At 40.6% G+C, this 21,988-nt stretch overlaps 1 protein-coding gene across 6 annotated transcripts in view; it reads right to left on the reverse strand.

Annotated features, from left to right (window-relative positions):
• The window catches only part of ENOX1 (ecto-NOX disulfide-thiol exchanger 1), a 555,783-nt gene that overhangs the window by 193,640 nt on the left and 340,155 nt on the right, over nt 1–21,988 (reverse strand). The window lies entirely within an intron of this gene.

Genomic DNA, 21,988 nt, shown 5'->3' on the forward strand with positions numbered 1-21,988 from the left:
ATGTTAAGTGAAATAAGTCAGATGGAGAAAGACAATACCATATAATTCCACTCATAAATAGAATCTAAAAGAAAATGAATAGACCAACAAAAAGCAGAATTAGAACTATAAATATAGAGAGCAAATTGATGGTTGTCAGAGGTGAGGGGGGTGGTAGGTGGGGGGTGGGTAAAATGGGTGAAGGGAAGTGGGAGATACAGACTTCCAGTTATGGAATAAATTATGGTAATAAAAAGCAGAGCATAAAGAATACAGTCAATAGTCAATGACATTGTAATAACGATGTAATGGGACAGATGATAGCTATACTTGTGAACATAGCATAATATATAAACTTGTCAAATCACTCAGTTGTACACCTGAAACTAACATAACATTGTGTGTCAACTGTACTAAAAAAAAAGATTTGAAAACGTTCAAATAAAAGCCAGATATTTTTTACCCATCTCATTAGCAAAGATTGAAAACAAAGTAATAGCAGTTTTAGCAAAGATCTGAGGAATCGGCCAACAATATGTGTGGCTAAGTCAAGTACTTCGCATCTACAGAATATTTACTGACATGAGAAAATTGGGTCCTTTTCTCTCACTGGTAAGAAAAAGTGATAAGCCAAATTTTTAGAATTAAACACATGTGTTCTTACATTCACAGAAAAGCGACTTGAAGGAAATACATTGATATAAATAGTGGTTATTTCTGTGCCTTCAAATTACAACAATTTTTTTCCATCTTTAAGATGTAATGTATTAAAATTATTTCAATAAAATTATGCTATTAAGACTTTCCTCTGTACTTTCCAAGTTCCTTTTTTCCTTTTAACTCTATCTTTGATGGGAAATGGATGAGTCTGAATTCACATTACACATCCCTCCTTGTCATTACCAAGACATGCTGATGATGCATAAAATTTCTTTGTAGCAATGTTGTTGTCTTCCCAAGAGGATTATTTAAGATTGGATAGGTAAGTCTACTGAAAAATTTAACTTGATATAAAGTAATTTTTAGAACTCTAAGTCTAGTTCAGCATTGGCAGACTATTCTATGATAAAAGAATGAAGAGAACACAAATTACATTACTATATTAACAAATTATTTTTTCCAAGAAAATGCAATGCTTACTAGCTGCTTCCCATTCAATAAATCTATAACTGGCAAAAACTGATTAAAACTAATTTTCACCAAAGAATATTAATAAACCATTTTTTATCATCCATCGTTGACTTGGAGGTAAAATTTTTAGCTTTTTGTTTGGATAGTTAAAAAATTAGAAATAAAATTACTTGTAGGCATTTTATTTATCTATTTATTTTTTAAAGATTTATTTATTTATTTATTTATTTGACAGAGAGAGACACACAGTGAGAGAGGGAACACAAGCAGGGGGGTGGGGGAGGGGAGAAGCAGGCTTCCCACAGAGCAGGGAGCCCGATGCGGGGCTTGATCCCAGCATGCCAGGATCAAGACCTGAGCCGAAGGCAGACGCTTAACAACTGAGCCACCCAGGCACCCCTACTTGTAGGCATTTTTAAAATGGTACAAGAACATGGTGTCTTGGTGATTTGTTGTGGGAAATGAACTTTGAAATTTCACTTACTTCATTTTATTTTTATTTTTACTTTAAATTCTAGTTAGTTAACATATAGTGCAATATTGGTTTCAGGAGTAGAATTTAGTGATTCATCATCACTTACTTTAATAAATAGAAATTCTCCATACTGTTCCTTTAAAATGTTTAGAACTGATTTTAACATATTTTAGTTTACTCATTGCAGTAGCTTTTCACCATAAACTTTCAAATTCCTACCAGGAATTAGAGTTCAGATATCAAAACTTGCCCTGATAATATTAACTCTACAAAAAGCTTAGATAACACCTTTAAAAAAACTAGAATGTTAAAAAGTAAACCCCAATGAATTTAGAGGAAGGAGAAGAAAAGCATATGAAAGTTTGAGAGTCCTCTAAAGCTAATGCTCCAAGGATGCTCCCCCCCAACACACACACCCCCCAGCATATATTATTTAGTGTCTTCTGTGTGCCAGGCATTGTTTTAAGAACCGGAGACACAACTTGAAGCAAGACAGACTTGCTGCCTCCATTCCTGGAAACTCGCCTCCTAGCGGGAATCAATGGGACATGAACAAGCCAAAAGGAAAGCAGTTACTTCCTAGGAGTGGTAAATGCCAGGGTAGGGATGTAAGAGTTACTTGGGGGCTCGGGGAGGAGGGAGGAAGCCACTTGGCAGGTCAAGGAAGGTCTCTCTGCAAACGAGACTTTTGGTTTGAGCTTCTAGTAACAAGGAGCCGGGCTGTGAGAAGTGGCAAAGTCCAGGTGGGGAGGTTCTGGGCAGGGGGATGGGAAGAGCAAAGCCCCAGGTGCAAGAACAAGCTTATCAAGTTCCAGATATAAAAAAAAAGGCCAGTGTGGATGAAGCCTGGTGGGCAAAGATTATGCTGAAGAGATGTGATCAACAGCAGGGAGCAAATCATGGTTTTGAACAATGTCCCAAGGGCCTCCTCATCCCTACTATTCAACTAGATAATCACTACCTTTTATGCCTATTGACTCTGCTTGAGTGATCATTCAGAAGTGTTTTAAGGTTAAAGAGAAAGATTTGAAAACCCCTGTAAATAGTTTTTAATTCTATTCTAATTGCTAGAAGACATATAGACACATATACTCATATACACATATGTATGCACATCTGTATACACAACTATATAAACACAGTTCTAGAAACATATATGCTATAAATGTGTGTGTATATGTGTGTATATATATATACACATGTGTATACACACATAAACACAGACATATAGGTGTTTGACCATTTGATGAGGATTCATATCAGATAATCAGGGGCTTAGGAGTCACAGTACAGGGGGGAAAATTGAACATACATGGTTTGGAGATACTTTAAGCTGGGGAGGCAAAGTTAGCCATAGGTGGGTAGAAGCTCTTCCCTAGCTGGAGAAGCTCAGTATGTCAGTGAAGCCAGAGATTACTGACAAAAGACACATGAATGACATGAACAGGTATATTCTGAAAATAGCAGAGCTGGAAAATGCTAACATTAGAGATGGAGTCAATAATAACAATGAAGGCTGCCAGGATCAAGTGGATTGGTGTCGCTTAAGAGACATGATCCATCATAGAGAAGAAATTCAACCCACTGTGTGAGCATGCTTACAGTATTTTGTTTGAGGAGAAACTAATCTTGTTCACTGGAATATGCTAGAAGACTAAACAAGAAGAGACCATTAGGGAAAGGTACTGAAAAAGCAAACCAGAATGATAAAAAGACAATAATGTCTGAAAGCAAAGTATAATGATAAATTTGATCTGCCTGTTCAGGGTCCTAGGAACGGCTTATACTCTGTTACTTTTTGGAGTGAAATCTGTTTGGAGTGAATTCACAGTTCAGTGCAACTGATAACATTAATTAGGCTCCTCTTTGTGGCTAGCACTGTTCTAGGAAGTGTCTCCTTAGAATAAAACCTACTGAAGAGAAAGGGCATGGTGTGAACATCACCTCCCAGGTGGTGTATGCATTTTACAAAATCTTAAAAGCAAAGCAAATAACAGAAACAAATTGACTACAGCTCAGGGTCAAACCATATGGGAAGAACAATGATTGCCTTGGGGTGGGTGGGAAAGGGCATCACTGACGTTGGCCAGAGCTATCAGGGAAGGCTATTAGGATGACGTGGGACTTGAGGTGCCCTCAGAGAAGCTGGTAGAATTTACATAGGTGGGGAGGTAGGGGAAGGTGTTTCTGAATCATTAACAGCTCAGCAAGAACAGTTCAATCTGATCCAACTGTGGGCATGGAAATATTGCCTAATTATTAACCAGCAGGTGAAAGAACAGAAAATAAACCTCTGGTGTCACTGCCAGGCTTCCATCTGGCTACAGGACCATCAGGAGGCCCTTTAAATTATGGTTTCTGGGCAATCAAAAGGCAACATCTTTCACTTTTACTAAATTAGCAAAAATAATTTCAATAACACCCAGAATGAGCAAGGATGCTAAAATCAAAACATTGAGGCACCTCTGAATATTGTATATATGAATATATAGTGAATATAAATTGTAAAACTCTTTTGAAAGTAATTTTGTGATGTCTCAAGAGCAACTGAAATGGCCATATCATCTGTTCACTGGAAACTGATCTTAAGGAAATATTCCAAGTGGGAAATAAAGAAGCAAAGATACTCAAATGCAGAGTTATCCATACAATTGCAAATTGGGAAGAGCTAGTTCAAAGACTACCAACAGAGTAGTCAAAGCAACGCAAAGAGACGTGTGAGGTCATTTTTCACCCATGGAGGTAGAAAGATTAAACCCATTTAAAAATATCCACTATTGGTGTGAGGGTAATATGGGTTTAGCTTTTGTAGAAGACAATTTGGCAATATCAAAATTTTCAATATACATTCCTCTGAGTCAGTTCTAGAAACTTAAGAGAAGGTAAATGATCAGGTAGTTAAAATGCTTAAAGTGTGTAAAGGACTTTATTGATCCCAAGGCATCTCTTAATTTCCTGCTTTAAATTTCATAATACATAACACACTTGATCCTTAAAAGAAAGAGTGCAATGGATATTATCAATAGGCCAGTTTTCTAACAGGGAAACTGAAGGTCACAGAGATTAAGGGACTTACCCTTACTGGCCCTAAGTTCATACGCCTAGCAAGTAAAAGTCAAATCTTTTACTAGTTTTCCATGATGCCCATGGTAGGAATTTCACAAGGCTAAATGCAATCATCTTGTTTATGTGAAAATCTCTCTTTGTTCAGGCGTGGAACTGCATTTCATGGAAGCAAACCACAGGGGTCTGGGGGAAATAATGGTCGGGCTGGCCTCATCTTTCCTGCAGGATAACAAATAACATTGCTCTCACCGCATTCTGGAAGTGGGGTGGGGGAGGCCTGAGGGAGGAGGTGGGGAGAGAGAGAGAAGTGATTTGTTGGTCCTCTGACTTAGCCTGTGACCTGGCAAGAACAAGCAAAAATAACGTATATGCAAATATAAGATGCAGTGTGAATGCTTAAAAGGAGGCAAGGCCTGGGAGAGCTGTATTATTCAGGAGTGTGGCGTGTATTTGGACAGCAGGTTCCAACAGGGAGGGGAGGCATTATGATTTCACGTCAGGAGAAATAATAACTCTCCTCCTTTCCAAAAGCCATGTGGACCTCAATGGGTTTCACAATAATCAATTAATTAACCAAAGTAAATATTTAGAATGAGTTACAGCACAAAGAGATGAAATGAAGGCAAATAAATGTGCTTTAGATATGGAAACTTCACCCTTTTGGAGGAGAGATTACTCAAAAGGGAGCAGTGGGGTTGCACCAGATGGCTGTGCCCAATACTATCTTCTGTGGACTCATATAACTGTTCTCTTATTTATCGAGGAAAATGCCTGCAAAAATCCAGCAATTATATACAAAATTTTGGCAAGTACAAGACTGTGTCGATCAATAATGTATTTCATTTTGAGTTTTTTTTTTTAAAGATTTTTTATTTATTTGACAGAGATAGAGCAGGGGGAGTGGGAGAGAGAGAGAGAAACAGGCTCCCGGCTGAGCAGGGAAGCCTGATGTGGGGCTCAATCCCAGGACCTTGGGATCATGACCTGAACCGAAGGCAAGCACTTAACGACTGAGCCACCCAGGCACCCCTCATTTTGAGTTCTAAAACCCTCCCTCTCAGAGGCTCCTTATTTGATCCAACACCAAGCGTTCACTATCTTTCTACACTACAGCCTCACTCTGTGTACTTTGGACAGAAAAGCTTTACCCAAATCAGGTTTGGGATTCTTTCTTTACTTTTACACCTCCACATACTCTTTCCTTTCTGAGGGACTATTTCCAAGAGTGTATCGTCATGTCCCAGTTTGTCTTCATTTTCTCTTGAGCCCAAATCCCCAGCCCCCAAGTACCTCTCAATTTACCTGCTCCATTTCTAGACGAATATCTTCAAAGAGCTGACCCTATAAGATGTTTTACCTTTCATTTATCATTATTCTTTCTTTTTTCCTTCCCCTGCCCTCTATTTTTTGAAGGGGGTTTAATAGTTGGGCCAAATTTAAGTATGAAACAAAAATGACAAATAGTGAATCCAATAATATCACCAAGGTACAATTATTCATAATAATCTATTTTCTTTGTGTAGCCCTGTTTGGCTTTTCACAGGGCCTCCTTAAACACCACCTCGCTTGATCCTTAAAGTATCATTCAGTCTTTCAAACCTGGTTTCCATGTTCACAACTCTCCCCAAATGACCTCCCCGCTGTAGTCTTTTTACTTGACTTCTCAGAAGCATTCAATCCTGCTGGCTATGATGTGCCTGAGATATTGGCTTGCACGATATTGCACATTCATGTTTTCCTTCTAATTTTCTGGCTGCTCTTTGTTTTCAACCCCCTCTACGGTTTATCCCTTTTCCCCAAACTTTAAATGCTAGAAACGCTCAAGCCAGCTCCTGCACCCCCTCCCTCTATTCTCTTCGTGCCACTTCCCTCATATGCATGGTGTAGAACATTCTACATGCTGACGAACACAGATACCTCTGCGTGTGTATATGTCCGGCACACATGTCTCTCACGCCCGGCCCATATATCCATATGCCTGCTTCCCATCACCACTTAGATTTCTCATGGGAGCACAAACCTGAGATGGATAAATCCCAGTGTCTGATTCCCTGTATTTGTTCCTCCTGTGTTTTTCTCATTTCATGAAATGCCACCACCATTTGCCCAGTTGCTCAAGCTAGAAACACGAAATTTATCTTGATTCCCCTATCTCTCCCACTCCTCTCTCATCTAATCACAAAGTCCTTAGGACTCGACCTCAAAAATATATCACAAATCTGTCCTCACCTCTCCAACCTCACTACCACCCCCCCCTACCCAAAGCCACACCCATGTCTGTGCACGGACTTGTGCTGCCTTTCTGCTGACTCCCTTGCTCCCACTTCTATCCTATCACAGATCCTTTCTCTCTTTTTAAGATTTTATTTATTTACTGAGAGAGAGCAAGATCGGGAGTAAGAGAAAGAGGGAGAGCACAAGCAGAGGGGAGGGGCAGAGGGAGAGGAAGAAGCAGGCTCCCCGCGGAGCAGGGAGCCTAAGGAAGGGCTCAATCCCAGGACCCTGGGATCATGACCTGAGCCGAAGGCAGACGCTTAACTGACCTGAGCCACCCAGGCGCCCCGATCCTTTCTTTTTTAACATTCAAATTCAATCACGGAATCCCTCTGTGGAGTGAGTAATGAATGAATGACCTACAGTTAATCTTAGAATTAAGTCTGAACCCTTTCTCAGGACCCACAGGGCCTAGAACCACATTGTTAAACACTTCTTACAACAGTCTCCATCTCTTCCACTAAACTGACCCTAAAGTCATTCTTCAAGCAAGTCAAGCTCCTTCTGCCTTTACCATCCTCTTGGACACTCTTTCTTCTACCCTTTTCCAGCGCTGGCTCTTTCTCATCCTCAGCATCTCAGCTTGAGTTTTGTCTTCACAGAGAAACTTCTTCTGATCATGTTAAGCTCCATGGTGGATTCCCCCTTTGCGCTCTATCATTGTGGTATCCCACTAGTTCCTCAGAATGGTTGTTAGAATTTGCAAATTATATCCATATTAATGTGTCTGTTATCAATCCCCACCATCAAAGCATGAGCTCCATGAGGCAGAGGTAACTTTAGTTCTCCTAGTGAAAGGTGATCAACAAGTATGGGAGGAAAGAAGGAAGGGAAGAAGGGAGGGTGGAGAAAAGAGAGGGAGAGAGAGGGAAGGAAGGAAGGGAGGCAGGGATGAATGGATGGATGGGTGGAGGGACCGAGAGAGCATAAGGAAAGGATGGATGACTGAACATGGTCTCAAGGGGAAAAGAAAGTAACAAGAATGAGAAATGAAACAAGGAAAATTAAGGAGACGGATTATAAATGTGAAGAAATAAGCACGGTTCATTAATTTCATCCGTATCTCGGTTGCTGTGCGAAATTATTAATAGGCTTTTCCTTTAAGGTACACACAATTCTGATGTAATGTATGGCGATTAACGTAACAATAAAATTTTTTTTAAAAAAGTACACACAATTCTTATAGTAAATGATGAAAACTGTTAAGTCTTCCTGTTAAATCTTCCGCATAAGCAGCCAAGGTTAGAGCTTCCTTGTTTTCCCTTATAACCAGTCATTTTCATTCAATGAAAAGGATGAGGGCCCTCCCAAACCTGGCATGCTCTTCATCACACCGGGAAAGGAACTGGCAAGAGTCCCTGAGGTATTCCTCTCAAGCCTATCAACAATGGAGAGAATAGTCAAGGTACGTTGTTCTGTAGAACTTAACCAGACCATCTCTGGACCTCTATCTCCTCATCCGTAAAATAAAAGATCCGGTGTTCACAGAAAGACTCCTTCACACTTAACCTGGTGTTGGCTGCTTGGAGAACTATGCTGAGATATAAGGACAAATCCCACGTCAGTAGGAAAGAGAGCCCTGACAATCATGTTAGCAATGTTTGCCACGAGTACGGGAATAGTATAAGACACACTGGCCACTGCAGATGTTTAAATGAAATATTGTATCATATTTAAATGAAATATTTAAGGTTTAATGAAATATTTCCCTGTATTTTCCTTCTAATTTTCTGGCTGCTCTTTGTTTTCAACCCCCTCTACGGTTTATCCCTTCTTCCCAAAATTTAAATGAAATATTATATCTGAAATCTCTCAGAAAAATTACACACTAAATACCAGAACAATATATTACTATTTAAGTGTTTTAACTCCCAAATCTTTTTTCTACTGAGTTGGTGCTATCATCTTCCCATCCAGTGGCCGCCATATTACAATACATTTTTAATTATCCTCATTTTGGTTATTTTGCCCCAAGTCTTGTTTTCAGGTTCTCATTAACAATGACTGGAACAAGCTGGGCCTTATTTACTTTTCCTTCCTAAGCATGGAGCCCAGCAGGAGGCTGTTTAAAACAGAATACTTAGTTTACTCATTCAAAGAAGGATCCATCACACACAGACTGAGCAAAGCATGGCACAGATGTTACACTGGCTCTTTTCCTTGGTTTGAGCACACACTTCCGAGAACACCAACAGCTTTGCAAAGAGAAAGGTAGGTGAGAAAACGAGCATTTCTGATTCCTTCTTACTCGTATTTTTTCAAAGTCCCCCAGTTTTCTTTAAAGAACTATGAATTCATAGATCAGATTTGGAATGACAAATAAAAACAAGCAAGACCACTCATTTGGGATTTCAGATGGTCTTTAGCTATGCCCTTCCAATGCTAGAGTGACTAGCATCCAGTTAATATCTCGAGGAAATAAAGCAAGATAATAACTTTTAACAGGAACCACAGGAAGAGTATCTCTATAATTAAGGTAATCTTTTTTGGTGGTGATGGTGTTTTTTGTTTGTTTGTTTGTGTGTTCTTTAATGGATCCAGAGAGCACCTGCAGAGTTAATCACACATATAGCCACTTGAGTAATGTAGGAGAATCATTGTAAGGAACTTTAATCTTTCTAGGCTTTGAAAAAACAAGATGCAAGAGAGGGAAGGACCTACTCCTAACAGTTTCAAGGCCTTTGACATAGCAGTGGTATCCGCCGAACAGCCAGTAACCGGAAGCAAACATGAAGATGAGGAGGAACGTACATGCTATTCATTTGGAGCGTCTCCCTTCAAGTGGGCTTAGGAAGAGTGTGAGGCACCTCATATCAGACGTTTTCCTCTCAGTGGAAGGGCACGAGTAACAGCACATCTCCAGGGCCCTGGCACTCTATTGCCCTATGATCCTGGTTGCTTTTCTGCACCTGTATGCCCTTCCTGGTCTTCTCCAGCCAGTCAGGGCCTGGGGCGCACTGGGCTCCCCTCCCTGCCCCAGCAGAGCCTCCGGCAGGCCTCTGCCCTAGCTAAGTCCCAGCTAGGATGACACAGAGATCCAGACAAGGATGAAATCATCGTCTTCCTCTATTATTTCTCTAAATTGCTTTTTTTCCTACCCATGACTAGGCAGTATTTTCTCACAGCTGGGGATGAATAAATTTTCAAAAAGATGTTCTCAAATACATGGTTTCCAAGATAGAGGCCGCTAAGTTTTTGAAAATATAAAATGAGCATTTTTGAGTGATTGCACAGCTCATAAAAATGTCTCTGGTTAGAACCTCGTCAGCTATGATTCACTCTGTGCGAGGGTCCCCTGTGGAGACTTTAGTTGCCTCACATTAGAGCGTCGAGGCCTATTTTTCCTGCTGAGATAGAATAAATGACTAGGAGGCATTAACTGATGGAGGTCACAAGAGTCCCATCCAGGGAGGGGAGGGATATTTCTTTAAAGATGCCCTTGTGGTTGGAAGACATAATAAACTTGAAGACTATAGTATATCTCCTTCCCTTTTAGAATAAAGTATCCCTTTGCCCCATAGGCATAAACTTTCTAAAGTAAAACTTCAAAGTCAAAACTGTAACTTCTATGATAAGAAGCAAATGCTCCTGACAAAGAGGAAAATACAGTTTATCATAGTTCAAGAATTTGTGTCTCAATGCCCAAGATATCTTTTGCAAGATAAAACCTGGTTAAATGAGATTATACACAGTGCTTGAGCACAGTGGATACTCAATATATGATTTTTAAATTTGCATCTGTGGTTTCCATTTAGGTACTTTCAGTCTCAGTGACTTCTACAAAAAAGCATCCTTCTCCCCTGCCCTACTCTTCCCTAACCGTTGTCCAGTAAGGAGAAAGGAAACTAATCCATCTGGATCCCTACAGTTATGTCCCACACTTTACATCACCAGATTCTGGAAGCTGCAACAATTCTCTGGTGTTGATACTATTATGTCCCTCTTTATAGACAAACTCAGGGAAGTTAAATGTGATTTGCCCAAGGTAACATGGCCAAGGGGAAGAGCCTAGACTCAAAACCAAGACCTCAGGCCCTAAAGCCACCATCTGCCTCTTGCAGAGACAGTTCATCAGTTTCTAGGGAAAAGAATTTTTCTTTTGCAGATACCATGGAAGGGGTCCCTATTTATTGCTGTTACTGGCTAATGCCCTTTTGTCCTTCATACCTTCCAACCCTTCGAAATCCCTGCTTGCCCTCATTAGCTCCTTTCATCCTGCAAACCGCTCTGTTTTCAGTGCTCTACTCCCAATTTTGTAAGACTGTGTGGCCCAGCTCCCACCTGCTCTGGATTCTCTACTTCCCAAAGAAGGAATATTTAAGTTGACCCAAGTCCACCTTATCTGTATTAATCACTGAGAAGTTCACAGTTCTTTTTTGTCCTTTGGGGAAACTTTCTGACTTCTTTTTAGGCTGAAATTTATATTCTCCCCATATTTATGATCATTTTTGCTTACTGACATTAGCTAGAGGCACGTCATCCACCTGGTCTTATTCATAGCAGTCTACTTAATGTTACTAAGTTATTCCTACTTTAGTAAGATTCGAGATCACTGGACTCTAAGTCCTAAACTCATGAGGCTTAATGGAAATCTCTGGATTTTAAGTACAATAAAAATAATATGCATAAAGATTAAAGATTGATCTTTTTAATTTCAATGTGATATAAAAAACTGTCTATGATGACTACTACCCCTTCCCCCCAAATGATATCTTTCCACCTATTTATTTTTAAAAATAAAAGTGTAGGGGCACCTCAGTGGCTCAGTCAGGTTAAGCGTCTGGCTCTTGATTTCATCTTACTTAAGGTCCTGGGATCAAGTCCCAAGTTGGGCTCCAAGCACAGAAGAGAGTCTGCTTGAGATTCTCTCTCTCTTCCTTTGCCCCACCACCCCCCTGCTTCATTCTCTCTTGTGAGTACTCTCTCTATAGATAAAATAAATAAGTAAATCTTTTAAAAATAAATAAATAAAAGTGTAAAGATAGGACAGGCCTGAGGCAAAAATCTAGGAGGGTTTTGCTTCGGTCATTTTCCTCTAAAACTTGATATAGTAGAAACAGATTAGGTGCACAGACCTGGATTTCAATTCCAGCACTGCCTCCTTCTACCTGAGTAACTCTGGGTAAGTTAATTAACATCACCCAAGCTCAGTTCCCTTATCTATGAAATGGGGTTAATAATATTTTGTTAACAGAGGATTAAATGAAGCAAGATATTCAGAGTATTTGGTACATATTAGGTGCTCGTAATTGGTGGGTTTATTACCACCTTTTTCAGCATTCCTAGAAGTCGTTCACACCATAGCCTTGGATTTAGTTTATGTCCCTAAGGAATACACACATTTTTTTTTTTTTTTTTTAAAAAAGACTTTGTCTAAAAACTTCTGCCTCCAGCTACGAAGGGATAGAATTTATCTTCCTGCCTCAAGCAACTTAAAAGTCAGACAAAATACATGAAATGACAATTTCTGGGCACTGGACAAGAGCAAGTACAGAACAGTGATTACTGAGAGAAGGGAGACAGTTGAAGTAAAAGCTGTGATTCTCCCGGTCTACTGTCTATAAAGTTTCCAGGATTTAACTCAAGGAAGAGAAACCCAAACAGAGTGTGAGCTATACCTTATTCAGTGTTCGGGAGACCAAGGCACCTGCAAATGCCAGGGAAGAGCACTGCAGAGGAAGGTGCCAACCAGATAGCTAGCTCCGAAAATCTTCAGAGGGTTCCCCTCAAGTCTTTGGCTGAGGATTGAGCAGGTGTGTGAAGGAGGTACCAAGGCTGAGGCAAAGACCATAGGAAAGGGGCAGGTGGAACTGTTTTCTGAGCTCACAGAAGGCCTGAGAACAGATCAAGCTTCCAGTAGCCAGAGAGGAGAAACTTTGCAATATACCACTTTGCAGTATGCAGAACTGTCTTGCCTCAGAAGTGGGACAAAATTATTTCTAGTCTATCAAAAGTCTGCTCTGGATCCCCCTACCCAGGCATAAAAGCAAGCCTTGAAGGAATTAAACTGTTTCTAAGGAACTTAATGACATCCCAGAACAAATCTCAAAAATATTTAAAGGGATACCCCCAAAATAAATAAATAAATAAATAAATAAATAAATAAATAAATAAAAATCAGCATCTAACATTGTAAAATTCACAATGTCTGGCATCCAACACAAAATTAACTAGGCATTCAAAGAAGAAGAAAAATATGACCCATCATGAGGACCAACAGAAAGACACTTAGGAACATCGCAGATAACAGAATTAGTAGGTAAGTGCACTAAAACAGCTATCATATACTCCGTATGTACAAGAAGGTAAATGAAAGCATATGCATGACAAGGAGAGACAGGGAAAACACATTCTTTAAAAAGAATTAAAAAGAAATAATGTGGAAAGATAATGCTCAGTTATGGGAAAAATAAATCACAGATATCAAATAAGGGAGCTCATGGTTGTGGCTCCCCTTCATATCTAACCATGATTAAAAACATAAAAGTTACACTTTAGAACAGTCTAAGGGCCAGCTAAAAGTGACTTTTACAAAATTTATACATCTTTATAGAGTTATTTACATAAATGCATCAAACCATACATTTATTCCACAATATGGTTATTGGGCACCCAGCTCTGTGTTTGATGATAGAGGAAATACAAAGATGAATTAGATGTGGTTCTTGCCCATATAAATGTGCAACCTACCACAGTCTATTAGATAAATGATAGCCTAATTATATAAGTGCACAATGCAATATATCTACCACTCAACAACATGATCTGTAACACAGAGTAAATGATACGGCTACAGAATAAAAGGAAATAAAAGGAAACAAGATATAGTTGAAGAGAAGTCACTACACAATTACTCCATATTTACACATAAAAGGCCTTGACATTAACTCAAAACAAAAATCGAATATATAGTGATGTGTGTGTGTGTGTGTGTGTGTGTGTGTGTACACACACTGGATAGGAACATACAAATTAATTTTAATATAGGAAATTAAGTGTTTGATTTTTCGTGCTGTTTCCAGTTGCATTAGAATGGAATGTCTACTAAGGGGGCAGGATACAATCAATTTTCCATTATGGAATGCAAGTATTTCCCTTTAGCTCATGTTGCTGTTAAAGATACCAAAGCTTCTCTATTCCAGAGGAAGAAAAGGAAACCAAGAAAATTTGGGAATGTGTGTGTTTGTGATGTATATGTATATATACACATTATATACTTGTATGTAATATGCATATATTTAATATATCTATACATGTGTAAGTACATTCAGTTATTTAAAAGTATTTTCTTTAATTTTAGTCTAGTGGGCAAGAAAGTGACTAGCGTAGGTCAAGAGGCTAGTTGGGTAAGTTGAGCAGCACATATACCAGAGTATGACAGACCAAATAAAGATGAATCTAATCCAAGAGATGGAAACTAGTATAAAATTTTTTTAAAAATACATTTGTTGTGGCCTACACAGGAAGAACAAAACTATACATTCATAATTCAGAAGTCAATCTACAAAGCAAGTAAATTTATGTGCCTCATTGCATGGAAGAGAAAAATGACTATATTTCAAATGACTACATCATGTTAAGCAAGCATTTGAGAAGGACTTTTATTTTATAACATCTCTAGCCAACGAAGATACAGGTTGTTGTTAACTTGTGGAGAGTTATTTAAGGACAAGCCTTGATTTGTTTTAAGCAATGCCAATTACCGTATATAGCACACAGCACAGGAAGAAGCAAATATTTTTTGGAAACAACTTTCTACAAATTCTCTCATCCCCAGAAATCCTGTAGGCACACGCGTCATGTACTGATGGGATGTAGGATGAGAGCTCAAGGAGGGCAGCCACGTGCACCCCCAGTGCCTACAGTGATGTCTGACACATGGGAGGTGCTCAGTACTCCAGCTCCATGGGGGTATATCCAGGCTATATACCTCCCTAATCTCTTTCTGGACTCCCAGCAGCCTTCTGGATGTATGCCGGACACCTCTCTTGCCACCCAACCTGCCAACCCGACCCCATCTCAACCACCCCCTCCTGCCCACACCGTCCCACGTTCACTTCCTTGCAGCAGCCGAGCTCCTCCTGCCCCGGGCTTTTGCACGGCGCATTTTATACTTTTAGAATTTCTCATCTTCCCTGAGTGAGGACAGAGAGGAACTGTGGCCCATCCCAGCCTCCCCGTGAGTTTTAAAGCTCATCTCTTCTCAGGTGAAATAGAGCTCCTGAAGAAGAAACAGCAAGGTGTGAACCCAGGGACAATTCAGAGTGTTCACATATCCTTTAAGAGGGAAGACATCTTTTATTGGCTCCAAGTTTAGATCCCCCTTCTCTTCCTGTTCTTCCCTCCTGCTACCTGGTAAGCTCTAATTCATCCTTGGGCACTTAGCCCAAATATTTCTTCTTTAGAGGAACTTTTCTGAACACCCTCCAATACCTCCAAGCCAAGCTGGGCTCCCCATGGCTCTTTTGCAACATTTTGCTGTTGTAATGAACCAATCCTTTACACAGTTGTTTGAACAACATCTGCTGCTTTAGAAGTATGAATGCTCTACAGGAGTGTCACCTGCCTGTCCTGCAAACTGCGGCTTCTCTAGGGCCTTGTAAAATATGCTGTACATTGTGAACCTTCTGTAATACTATGGAGAATGAATGAATATACTGATGTACTGTCCTAACGTCCCGGGGAGAAAAGGGTAAATAACTGTGGGATGTGTAACTGAGCTGTCAAGAATACACAAAATCAGGTGCATAAATTGTGAAATGTTAAGTCGAGGGCCTCTTTGTTTTCTGACATTCGATAATGGAAAATCTTTCAGCAAGATGGAAAATAAAAACAAAAGAAGACTCTGAGCATCATATTTTCAAGAGCCTGGCTGCTATGCACCAGGCTTAATCACACCTGTGGTCGGAGAGGGCCACCATTAACATGTGAAGGGTCGAAAGAAAGGAAGCTTGCTGGTTCGAGTATTACTTTCATCTTAAAAACAAGTACGTGGGATGGTTTACCAACAGATCTGAGCATCTCTATAAGCTGATGAGATGGTTTCAGGCACAGATTCTTAGATTACATGTTTTAAATCTCTGACTGCTTCCCTCATTCCAGACCTTGGAGTCCACCAATGGGCAGGCATCCAGTGGGTCAGGAGAGGAAACAGATGAAGCAGATATTTGGAGACTCAGTTGGGGGTCAGACTGACACCTGCGTGAGCTGCTGAGGGCTTATTTATCATTTCACAGCAAAAGCATGACCTGGGGGGAGAAGGGAGTCCGTGACCACCCATGGGCTAGGACTGCCAAAGGCACATCCCTGCTGCCCCTTCTCTCATGAACTCTAGACCCTCATATCTTACTGTTCTTTAAACTCGACACATGCAAAAATAATCTTGCCGTCTCCCCCCACCATTTCTCTTCTAGCCTTCTCCATCTTAGCAAACAACCCCAGCATCTACACAATTTCCAAAGCTAGACACCAGGAGTCACTGCTGATTCTTCTCTCCCTTTATATTCTATGAGGACTCGGTCATCAATTCCTGTTGTTTCTAGAATTAAACATCTCCTGGGTCCCTTTGCTTCTCCCCGTCTCCACTGTCATGATTATTACTGATTGCTGTCATTATCCCTTATCTGAGTAACTGCTACAGCCCTCCGTCCGACCTCCCTGCCTCCTACCTTTCCACTCTCCATCCATTTTCTCTAGGACTTAACAAAAGTTCTCTGTAAAAATGCAACTCTAATCACGTTACTCCCTGCTTAACACTCCTCGGTGACATCCTATGGCACCCTTTATCTGCTAGTGGCAGGACCACTCATCATGTTGATTTGTATTAGCTTATTTACTCTTCTCTCTTTCTCCCACGAGGCTCTGAAAGTTCTATGTCTCGTATTCCCAGCATTCGGCACAATGTCTGGCTCAATAAATCCCAGTTAAGAGCAATGCTCCCGGAGATGAGAGGATTTAACACACGCCTCCTCATATTTGGGCATATTAAAGAAGATCAAGGTGTTCCTGGGAGGATTAAACAACCCGAGAAGGAAACGAGAAAAAAACCTTCTGAGCAAGCAGAGAGGAATGAAAATGAGTGGAAGCCTGAGTGAGGACAGAGAGGAACTGTGGCCCATCCCAGCCTCCCCGTGAGTTTTAAAGCTCATCTCTTCTCAGGTGAAGTAGAGCTTCTGAAGAAGAAATAGCAAGGTGTGAACCCAGGGACAATTCAGAGTGTTCACATATCCTTTAAGAGGGAAGACGTCTTTTATTGGCTCCAAGTTAATCCCTGATAAGGCAAGTGGCACTGTCTTGAATATAGTCTTTCTGCAGCTAATAGGGAAGTGTGGTGCATTTTGGGAACATGTATTTGAAATTCAACAAATGGTATGCCATGAAATTTGGTGTAAAAATCTCTATGTCAATCAAAGTCAGTAACAGCTAAGGAGAGGCATTCAGATGGGACCTTCTATTGACAAACTGTCCCACACAAAACCAAAAATAATACTCAAACCAGCAAACTTCCTTTTAGTCCCTCCACATATGAATGGTGACACTTCCTGACATGGGCGTGATTGTGGGGATCCAGATAGCCTGGTATATGGTAATTAGGAAAGAAAATTTCAAAAAGTTTAGAGAAAAGCAAGGTATAATCTCATGGCCAGAGAATGTTCAGGAAGTATTACCAATTCCCACACAGGCCCGAGCAAGAAACTTAAAACCTGGGGACTCAGCTCGACTCTCCCAATTGGTGATTAGAACTTTGGAGAGGCCAGGGTGGACAGGAAGGGAGCAGCTGGTCACACAGATGGTGTCAAAGCTCATGATCTGATGTTCTGGATTTCGGCTGATGACACCTGTGGTGGGGGCTCCTGGAAAGTGAAATGTATCATAGAAAACTGGGAAGAAGGCTTCAGGCAAATTCCTGACCAAAGTGAATTGTTTTGAACCTTGAGATTAGGCAGTAACGTTGTCGGTGAAACCATAAACAAAACTGTAAGCTAGATCATAGGCAGGATATCATAAATAGCATAGGAAGGAGGATGGTAGTGGAAAAGGATGTCCCAGATGATGGGAAAAATCTGGGTTACATGGCTATTCTAGTGTCTCATGAGATGACAATAGATTTTTTTTTTTAAAGCTAAATTAAGTTTGGGGAAGTCTACATTTTAGATACTCTCTGAAACTCTACATTGCATACTAGCGTAGTTAAGGCTTTGAGAAAACCCACAAATAAAGCAACCTATCTGTTTTAAGCCCTGAATTTGCCATCGCAGTTGGGCCAGGTAAAGACGTACAGGATACCCACTCTACCTACCAGCCATGCGGCACTGATGTTCTAACAGACCACTTTAGAAAATCTGGATCTGTCTGTATCAACGCACAAAGTATTGAAATGCACAAAAATTAAAAATTTCACAAAACTCAAAGTATGGGGAAGAAAATAAACATGAAACAACACAAGGAGGTAAATGTTATGTTATAGATAAACCGAGATGCTTAAGTATGGGACGTAGGGCTGGAGTAAAACAATATAATGGTATGTTTCAGACAAAAGAAACCAATTCAGTGTAATGATACTAAGCAGCACTTGATAGGAAGAGGGTAGGCAGGGAAGTTGAGGACAGGGGGCACAGAATCATGGCGGGCACATGTGGGGAATGAGAAAGGGGAGGAAAATGGAGAGGGTGTCGCTGGGCGAACCACAACAGCACGTCCGAGAGGAAAGGCGCAATGCAACCCCGGGCTAAGTGATCCGATCTCCTGGGAAATCCTTTTTGATAAAAATCAGAGGAGATAAAAAAGCTGTGCCTTCCTTTGCTGATAATTTTAATCTCTCAATAAGCCCCAGGAGTAGGAAGGCATGGGACTGGGTGTCAACTGAGTTTTAACCAATTTGGGAGGAGGGGTTTGTCATTTCGACATACCGGAAACTCTGGGAGAAGGCCAGGTGCTCGTAAAATCCAGCCTCTCTCTAATCCTGTCAGAGACAGTTTGGCCGAGATGTCTTGGGAGGCAGGCCACACTAAACAATCTTTACGCCCCTTCCAAGACAGCAGGGCCTATGTCTCACATCCCGCAGGCACCCGGGAAACTTGCAGACGCGGCCCCGCGCAGACGCAGACACAGACAAGAGCCCACGCAGGCTGCGCAGACGTGGCCCCACGCAGACACAGACGCGGCTCCACGCAGACTGCGCAGAAGCGGCCCCGTGCAGATACAGACGCGGCCCCATGCAGACACAGACGCGGCCCCGCGCAGACTGCGCAGACGCGGCCCCGCGCAGACACAGACGCGGCCCCGTGCAGATACAGACGTGGCCCCGCGCAGACCGCGCAGAAGCAGCCCCACGCAGACGCAGACGCGGCCCCACGCAGACTGCGCAGAAGCGGCTGCCTGCGGTTGTGTTGAAAGCAGCAGTGACCACAGGGCACGGACACTACGAAGAGCACAAGATAAGTCATATAATATAAATACGTGATAGAGCTATCAGAGCTGAAACAGTGTGGTGCTGGGACAAAAACAGATCGGTAGTACAGGCAGATACTTCCAGAGTAGATTAAAATACACATTAAGAATGGAAGGTCTGATCAAAGAAGGAAGTAAGCCTATGGAGGCACAGAAGATTGGGAATACCTATCAACTTCTAGCTTGGGCTAAGCCTTTCGGTAGTTAGAAATGGAATAAAGAATTCATCAAGGAAAAGTTAAACCTATTAAAAAAAAACAAAAACCAAACAGCATTAAGGGGCAAGAAACAGACTAGAGGAGTATTTTTAGGAAATAGGAATGCCAAGGATTAACATGCTTAATTGTTAACCACCAAACGTAAACCAAAAACAAAACTCCACCAAGAACTCTGTGTGATAAATGGATATGGTATGAAAGTAATCTATTTACAAAAGAGGAAACATGAATGGAAGATAGGGAAAGTAAATAATTTACAAAAGGTAGTTATAAAACAATTTAAGGCCAAATAATAGGATGGCATCTTTGCATATCAAATTAGTAAATAAATATTAAATACACAAGTAGATTTTGGACATTAACTGCCCAGTATTTCACTTTAAAATGTTCATTTCTTGTGACCTACTAGTTCAACACATAGGAGTCTATCCAAGGACAATTAATTCTATTTGCTGAAAAGCTCTATGCATGGAAATGTTCATGTAATATTATGTTTTTTAAAAAAAGAGCCAAACAGAAAGAAGGAATAAGTTAATATTTAATGAATGCTTACTACGTGTAGGTACTATGTGGTTATTGCATGTAAGTTATTCTACTAAAATCCCACAACAGTCCCATGAAATAGACATAATCATCATTTCACAGAAAGCTAAAATGCTTCTACATGCTTCAAGAGATTAAGTTCTCCAAAGAAACTTGGCTAGGAAGAGTAAAGCAATGGAAACAGCCTACATGTAAACACTGGAATGGTTAAATAAATTGGAGATTCCTTCAATGGATTAAATTTCTTAAACATAAAACAATAAAATGGAAAAATAATTTAGGATAAGGTGTTACTAAAAATGCATCATAGAACAGTCTGTTTTCCATCCATGTGGATGGAAAAAAGACTGGAAGAGAACACACACACACCAAGCGAATAAAACTGAACCCGACCCTGAGGCAGAGTCAGCCGGCAGCCCTCGGAACAAAGCAAAGTGCTCTTACACTGGCGGAATGCAGACATGATGAAGGGGCACCCAGGAAGACCCTGAAAGGCTCAAAAACAGTTTAAGCAGTCTGGCTAATCCGGGAGATAGAGAACGTAATTCAGGGCAGATACGGTAAATCTTCTCTAACGAGCAGGGCTGTAATTCCTTTCATGGTAAGTTGCTGGGAAAATCATAAATTGGTCATGGTTAAAATGTCAGAAGACTCAAAATCATAAGAAAAAATAATGAATTATTGAGGTTGTGGCTTACTCTGGAAGTTAGACAACATTTTCTGAGAGAAATGGGAGGTGGAGACAAGAGTAATTTCTGCTAGATGAATATTTCAATTAGGCAGTTGGGAAAATTTAGGTGGAAAAATACAAACCTTTGTTCTCAAGTTAGTAGAAGGAAGTATCTGTCTGGGTTAAGCTTTAGGGAAAAGGGAGTCTGGATAAACACATGCTCGAACCAAACCATAGAAAATGTCACTTATGTACATACATACACGTCATGCACCAGACTAATCCTCAACTCCACGTAAATTTTATAATAATTTGGAGAATTTTATAAATAACCTAAGTATAATGCTTTGTAACTCAATCTTTTTTTTAAGATTTATTTATTTAATTTACAGAGAAAGCACACATGCCCATGAGATGGGAGAAGGGCAGAGGGAGAGAATCTTTAAGCAAACTGGCCGCTGAGCATGGAGCCCAATGCGGGGCTTGATCTCATGACCCTGAGATCAAGATCTGAGCTGAAACCAAGCGACGCTTAACTGACTGAGCCACCCAGGTGCCCCTGCAACTCAATCTTTGACTTTCCTTTTTCTGTCTCCCACTTTACTCTGCCTCCTGTCTTCTCTCCTGTTCTTTCTTATTATATGAAAAAATAAACCATATGTAAATACATATACATATAGGTATACACACATGTAATTTACTGTAACTAGTTTAGAATTTTCTATCTATGGCCACTATTAAAAAGCAACAAACCAACCAACCAAATATGCTTGGGCAACTCAGCATCAAATACATAGGTATGTGGGTGTAGAAACAACCTCTCCAAAAGCTATTGGTTTCTACCTGGTGTGTACCGTCTACCCTCATCTAACTTGATGGGCAAAAGTGAATTGTTCTTCTGACTTTAAAACAATGACATAACATATATACTGACTGTTGCCTTTCCATTGCAAATTCCGAGAGGGCAGGGACTACACCTGCTTTGTTTACAGCTGGAGGCCCCACACCAGGACAGTAACTCAGTAAGTACTTGCTGAATGAACTGATGAGTGAGTGAGTGAATACTGCAAATCTTAGGTATCTTCACAGACAACTTAAGTCCTACCTCCCTGATAATATCTTCTCTTAAAGCCCCAGTGGTTCATCCTTCTGGAAATTACTACATTATTAGCCTGTGCCATT

Source organism: Zalophus californianus, chromosome 3, assembly GCF_009762305.2.
Source record: "Zalophus californianus isolate mZalCal1 chromosome 3, mZalCal1.pri.v2, whole genome shotgun sequence".
In the NCBI taxonomy this organism is placed as follows: Eukaryota; Metazoa; Chordata; class Mammalia; order Carnivora; family Otariidae; genus Zalophus; species Zalophus californianus.